The sequence below is a fragment of the Erithacus rubecula genome (assembly GCF_903797595.1).
Source record: "Erithacus rubecula genome assembly, chromosome: 29".
Taxonomy (NCBI): Eukaryota; Metazoa; Chordata; class Aves; order Passeriformes; family Muscicapidae; genus Erithacus; species Erithacus rubecula.
In genome coordinates this window covers 2,916,742-2,924,264 of record NC_136681.1, presented here as the reverse complement: position 1 = coordinate 2,924,264, position 7,523 = coordinate 2,916,742, and positions in this window count along the sequence as shown.

Genomic DNA, 7,523 nt, shown 5'->3' with positions numbered 1-7,523 from the left:
TGCACACAAAGAGGCAGCAACGCTTTGCTTTCTGAATTTTTCCTTTTTTTTTTTTTTTTTCCCTTTTCTGTTTTTTTGGATTTTTTTGTCCCTTTAAACTCTTGTTTTAAAACAAGGCTTCCTGCTGTCCCCAGAGCTGGCAGAGCTCCTGCCCAGGATGGGAAGAAGACAGCCCTGGGAAGGGAGGAAAGGGCTCTGATTCAGCAGGGCTGTGACTCAAAAGCTGCCACGCTGGGAAAGGGCACTGACAATGTTGGCATTCTTGGGGTGAGGCAGGGGAGGAAATCACTGCTGGGAGAAGGATGGAATGCAGAGGGACAGAGCAGGCAGTGAAACCTCACAGCAGCACGAAAACAGGGAATCATTGGGGCTGGAAAAGGTTTTTTTTGGGATCGTGGAGTCCCAAAAATCGTGACCCCATGTGCCACCCCTCACAGCTTTTGGGCATTCCCTTTCATGGGCAGCTCCATCACCTCTAGGAAAAGTCCTCACCCCCCCCCTTTGCAGTGATCCCAGAGGTTTGGGATGAGAACCATCCCTGTATCCCAGAGTTTCTCCCAGCCTGGCAGAGCCATCAGCTCCCCCAGCTCCCACCATGGCACAGGAAGAACACAAACTGGAACATTTGTAAAGCCTGAAATCATGGAAAAGGCTCCCCAAACCAGCCACAATTCCAACTTTCCAGTCATCCAGTATTTACCAGAGAGCCTTCAAATGTCACTCTGAGCGGGGTTGGGAAGGAAGAAGCCTTTGGGATAATCAGCACAGCTTAGGCAGTGACCTATGAATCACTTTGCAGGAAGTCCATCCTCCTTCCCAAGAAAAACGTGCACTGAAGCAGCTGAGCAGGCTGGATCAGAATGAATGGAATAATGAGCTGAAATTGTGAATGTCCCAAGGATTTTGTCAGGAATTGAAACCCTGTACGTGTCAAGGTGAAGGGAGCTTGGAGGGAGAGGGAGAAGCAGAATGGAGCAGCAAAAATTCCATGGATGAGTCTGTGCAGGCATAGATTACAAAGGGGGGTGTTTGAGCCCACTCTAAACTCAGAAATCCAGCACTCAACACTCAGAAATCCAGCACCCAGAAATCCAACATTCAGCACTCAGAAAACCAACACTCAGAAATCCAACACTCAGAAATCCAGCACTCACAAATCCAAAACTCAGAAATCCAACACTCAACACTCACAAATCCAACACTCGCAAATCCATCACTCAGAAAACCAACACTCAGAAATCCAAAACTCACGAATCCAAAACTCAACATTCACAAATCCCACTCAGAAATCCAAAACTCAGAAATCCAACACTCAACACTCACAAATCCAACACCCACAAATCCAACATTCGGCACTCAGAAAACCAACACTCACAAATCCAAAACTCACAAATCCAACACTCACAAATCCAGCACTCAACACTCACAAATCCAGCACTCACAAATCCAAAACTCAGAAATCCAGCACTAAACACTCAGAAATCCAAAACTCAGAAATCCAACACTCAGAAATCTAGCACTCAACACTCACAAATTCAAAACTCAGAAATCCAACACTCACAAATCCAAAACTCACAAATCCAAAACTCAGAAATTCAGCACTCAACACTCACAAATCCAACACTCAGAAATCCAACACTCAGAAATCCAACACTCACAAATCCAAAACTCAACATTCACAAATCCCACTCGCAAATCCAAAACTCACAGATCCAACACTCACAAATCCAACACTCACAGATCCAACACTCACAGATCCAACACTCACAAATCCAAAACTCACAGATCCAACACTCACAGATCCAACACTCACAGATCCAACACTCACAGATCCAACACTCACAGATCCAACACTCAGCACAGCCACAGCAATACCTGCTCATGTATTTCCAAGGAAACAATAAAACCTGACTGTTTCTCACCCTCTGTCCCCTCTCAAGTTTGGTTCTCCTCACACCCCATCACCTGAGGGCACAGAATTCGAGGCTCTGATCTCTGTGGAAGCACTGAGCTGGGATTTGGGGGATCTGGTTCTCACCCCAGTTACACACAGGGATTTTTGGAGAACTACTTCCACCTCCTCTGCCCGTTTTTCCGTTTGTGGACAGGAACTAACAATTCCTGCTCTGTCCAACTCCTTCCCTGGCCTTTTTTAATCTCCTTGGAGAAGATTCAGGCTCTTGCAAAATGGGCTTGGCAGGAGGGAGCCAAGGTTTTGTCTGGGACCTATGGAAATCCCAGAAGGAGAAGATATTCCCTATGGAATATCCTAGAAACAGAAGATATTTCCTATGAAATATCCCAGCAGCAGAAGATATTCCCTATGGAACATCCCAAAATGGGAAGATAATCCCTATGGATTATTCCAAAACCCAAAAGATATTCCCTATAGAATATTCCAGAAAATATTCCCTATGGGATATCCCAGAAACAGAAGATATTCCCTATGGAATATCCCAGGAGCAGATATTCCCTATAGAATATCCCAGAAAATATTCCCTATGGAATGTTCCAGAAGGAGAAGATATTACCTATGGAATATCCCAGAAGATATTCCCTGTAGAATATCCCAGAAAATATTTTCTATGGAATGTCCCAAAAGCAAAAGGTATTCCCTATAGAATATTCCAGAAAATATTCCCTATGGAATATCCCAGAAACAGAAGATATTCCCTATGGAATATCCCAGAAAATATTCCCTATGGAATGTTCCAGAAGGAGAAGATATTCCCTATAGAATATCCCAGAAAATATTCCCTATGGAATATCCCAAAAGCAGAAGGTATTCCATATAGAATATCCCAGAAGATATTCCCTATGGAATGTTCCAGAAACAAAAGATATTCCCTATAGAAAATCTCAGGAGATATTCCCTATGGGATATCTCAGGAATATCCCAGCTGCTTGTCCTGCAGGGAAACCATTGATATCCAGGTTATGGCTCAGTGCTTTAAAACTGGGACCAGCTTGGCCTCCCAGTTCTCTCCTGCAATTCCTGCCCCAATTCCCATTACCCTGAGGATGGAATATTAAGCCTGGCCTGGAGTGTGCCCAGCAGAGCCTGCAGTGGATCTCCGTGCCCTGGAGCTGGGCTGGGTTGGGACAGAGCTGCTGAGTCATTCCTAGGGACAATCCTGATGCTTTTCCTCAGTTTCCCACCCCCGGTGATGCACATTGTGATGATCCAAAAGGCCATTTCTCCCCTGATCCTCTGACATTTAAACAAAAGGCAAAATCATCCCACGGCTTCTGCTGGGAAGAGCTGGAGCCTTGCCAAGCACAATATCCCCTCCTCTTTCCAATGACGTGGGAACAATGGCCTGGGTGCCTCAAGGCAGGGTCTGAGCAGGGCCAGGCCTCCGTGCTGAGGGTTTAAACCAAGCTTAACTTCAGGCAGAGGCTGGCACAGGGGTGGTGGAGTTGCTTCACCTCCAGCTTCTGGCTAATAATAATTCCAGATGTTAAAATGGTGCATTAAAAATTAAAAGTCCTAATGGGAGCCACTCAGCTGCATGGAATCCCCTTCTTAAACAAGTTCAGAAAAGCAGGGTATGGTTTATAAAAAATTGCATTTAAATATTGAATATGCAAGAGCTCTGTTGGGACTGTGTTAAAACAACCCCAACAAATTAGAAAATTCTGACATCAGAACATTCAAACATGAGAATATCCAAATATGAGAACATTCAAATATGAGAACATTCAAATAGTAGAGCATTCAAACCTTAGAAGATTCAAACATTGGAACATTCAAACATGAGAATATTCAAACATTAGAACGCTCAAACATCAGAACATTGAAATATCAGAAGATTCAAACATTGGAATATACAAATATGAGAATATTCAAATATTAGAACATTCAAACATTAGAACACTCAAACATCAGAACATTCAGAGATGAGAACATTCAAACTTTAGAACATCCAAACATTAGAACATTCAATTATCAGAAGATTCAAACATCATAACATTAAAACATGAGAACATTCAAATATGAGAATATTCAAATATGAGCCCATTCAAACATCAGAACACTCAAATATCAGAACATTCAAACATGAGAATGTTCAAATATTAGAACATTCAAACATCAGAAGATTCAAACTCACCCACGGAAAGAGAAGAGCTCCCCAAATTCCTTGAGGGAATTCCTCAGGCCCAACTTTGTGTCTCACCTTGGGAGAGGAAAGAAGCCCCATCTCCCCAAATCCCCATTTTCCTTCTGCTTTAGCCATTCTCAAATGTCAGTGCTGGGGCAGGAGAGGGTGGAGGCACATTCCATAAATCCCATTTCTCTGGAATATTGATGGGGATTTGTGGGATTCACCCAACCTGGTGTTGGGGATTCAGGGTGAACTTGGCCTCCCAAAGTTGGGTTAAAGGTTGGCTTGATGATCTTAAAGGTCTTTTCCATCCAAAATCATTCCATGACCCTACAGCTGCTCTCCCTCCCCTCCCCTATCCCAGGGGATCCTCACTGCCAGTGATTAATGATTAATTCCATTCCAAATTTTCATTTGTCCAAAGGAGAACAAAGGCCGTGGCGGGGCACTCACAGGAAAGGAAGGAATACATTGTCATCATCCAACAATCAGGAATAATGGGAAAGGTCAGGAAAACACACAGGAGGCCAAGATTTCAGCTGGTGGGAGCAGCAGAGCTCCACTGGTGACACTGGGTCAGAAATTTTATTGCTCTTAACCCATCTGAAAGCTTGGAGCAGAACTTGCAGAGGAACAATTTGGAAATGAAAAAAAAAAAAAAGAAAAAAAAACCCCAAAAAACCAAAAAACTAATTTCAAAGTCCAGCCAAATGTAGCAGATCCATGATTCCCACAGCTCTCTGTGCTGTATTCTGATTTAATTCCCTTTCAGTGCTTTCCTATTTCTTTATTGCACAACTGCTTTAAAGCTTTGCAAATTCCAAGGAATGCCAGGGGAAAAATGCCTGGAATTCTTTATCCCAAAATCCTGCAGCTTTAAACTGGCAGCTCCAGATGGCACAGCTGCTAAAGGGAGATCCTCACAATCCTATGGATTAAAAAAGGGAAATTCCTGCTGGAAATTCTTCACTGGAAGAGTGGCCAAGCATTGGAACAGGGAAATGATGGAGTCACCACCCCTGGAAAGGATGAAGGAAAAATGAGCAGTGGTAATTTGGGATTAGTGGGAATGGTGGGATTTGGTCATTGGGTTTGATGATCTTGGGGGTCTTTTCCACCCTTAATGATTTTATAATTTTGTGGAGATGTCAAAAACCCCTCTTGGAGATCTTTTTAACTCTTAATAATTCTTTAATTCTATGCAGATATCAATAACCCCTCTTGGAGGCCTTTTCTAATCTCAATAATTCTGTAATTCAATGGAGATACCAATAACCCCTCTTGGAGTTTTTTTCCCAATCTTAATAATTTTTTAATTCAATGCAGATATCAATAACCCCTCTTGGAGGCTTTTTCCAATCTTAATAACTCTTTAATTTTATGGACACATCAATGGCCCCTCTTTCCTTCCCTTCTCTTTCCATGGGATCCCTCGTGCTCAGCCATCAATGTCCTCACCCTGCTTTTAAAGCCTTGGCATCTCCATTGAAGGAACCCCAAATCTCAGGACATTTTCTCTTCCAAACCCTTCCCAATCCCTTCCTCCACCCCCTCCACTGAGAGTTTTCCATGTGTAAAGACAAAAATCCAAAGTAGAGAGGCTGGAGCAGCTGGCTCTGGATGCACAGAGAATTCTCCTGTCAGCAGCAGCACGCTCTCATTATTAATATTTTGATTTTTCCAGGCCAAATTGCAGCTTTCAGAGTTCTTCCCCTGGCATGAATCTGTCCCCTTTTATTTCTTGCATAACTTGGGGCTCCAGAAAAGCTTCCCAAAGGTTGAGAGGGAGGCAGCCGGTGCCGCTCACACGCATGGGATGTTCCCGTGCCATGAGTCACAGAGCAGATGTGCCTCGTCATGCAATGCCTGCAGTGGCACTGGGGAGGAAAAGAACATTAACTCATCCCTAGGAAATGGAGAATTTGCTCACCCAGGCAAACACGAGATAGATTGATTGATTGATTGATCTCTCTGTTGTTAAAATCGCAGAGGCAGAAATGAAATCGAAGGTAAAGGGTCCAAGCAGGTTGGAGATCATCTGGAAATCTTTGGGGAAAAGGATAAAATGTTGTTTTTTTTTCTGAAAGGGGATGTGCTGGGAGTTATTTTGCAGGATCATGGAATGGTTTGGGTGGGAAGGGACCATAAAGACACCCAGTGCTACCCTGCCCCAGGTGCTCCAGCCTGGCCTTGGACACTCTCAGGATTCAAGGCAGCCACAGCTCCTCTGGGAATTCCACCCCATCCCCTCCTCTCTCTCCAGAGAAGGATTTTTCCCTAATATCCCATTTAAACCTCTCTTTCAGCAGGAATCCTTTCCCCCTTGTCCTGGCACTCCAGGCCCTTGTAAATATTTGTTTCACTTCTCATTTCCCAGAAATCTTTTGGGATGCAGGCAGTTGAATGCAGGTGTTTCTTTCCCAGAATGCTGAGCCAGTTTGGGAGGAGTCACAGTAACATCAACACCATAAATTTATTTTAAACTGATGAATTTTGTCAATCCCAAAAGCCATTTGTTGACAGGTATGTCCTAAATTCACCTTTCCCACTTAGGCAAGGCTTACCCTGAGTGTTCCTGGCTCTCCCCAACCTTCTCCAGGCTGAACTCAGGGAGGGATGGTTGTGATTCCTGGCAGAAAGGGAAATGAGAAACAGCCCCTGGTTAGTCTGGAGCAGTTGTCAATGTTGACAGTGAATGTCTCAATTTGCAGATTGAGTGTTGAAGCAGTTGGATATTTAACTGCACTTGGATATTTAACTGCATTTGGATATTTAACTACAGTGGAAATTTAACTGCAGTTGGAAGTTTAACTGCAGTTGGAAGTTTAACTGCAGTTGGATATTTATTTAACTGCAGTTGGATATTTATTTAACTGCAGTTGGATATTTCCCTGCAGCTGGATATTTATTTCCCTGCAGTGAATATTTCCCTGCAGCTGGATATTTCCCTGTTCAAAGACAGGTGCTGTGCTAATATTTAAAAATGAGAAATTGAAAAACTGATTCATTTCCACTGAGGGAAAAAACAGGACCTCTACCTAGTACAGGTCTAAACATACCTATACACAGATATATACATTTTAAATCCTGTTCTTCCCCCTTTTTCCTTCCAAATGATCATTTCATGAGCTCCTGGGGTGTTTATTTGTCCCAGAGGAGAAAGTGGGCACTGAACTCCTGAAGGAATGGAAAAATTCTCAGAGGTCATTTATTGAAGTCACTCTTTCTTTCTCCACCCCAATATTTGTCCCTTTCCCAGCACAGCAAAAGCAAATTCAGCACCTCTACGCTGGGGTTTCATGCTGAAGCACAGGGCAGGATCCCAAAATCTTGGTGGAAACCAGGAAGGAAGCCCAGCTTTACTCCTGTGCCATCAGCTCTGCATGTTCTGTCCCTCCCTCCTCCCTGAAGCAGCTC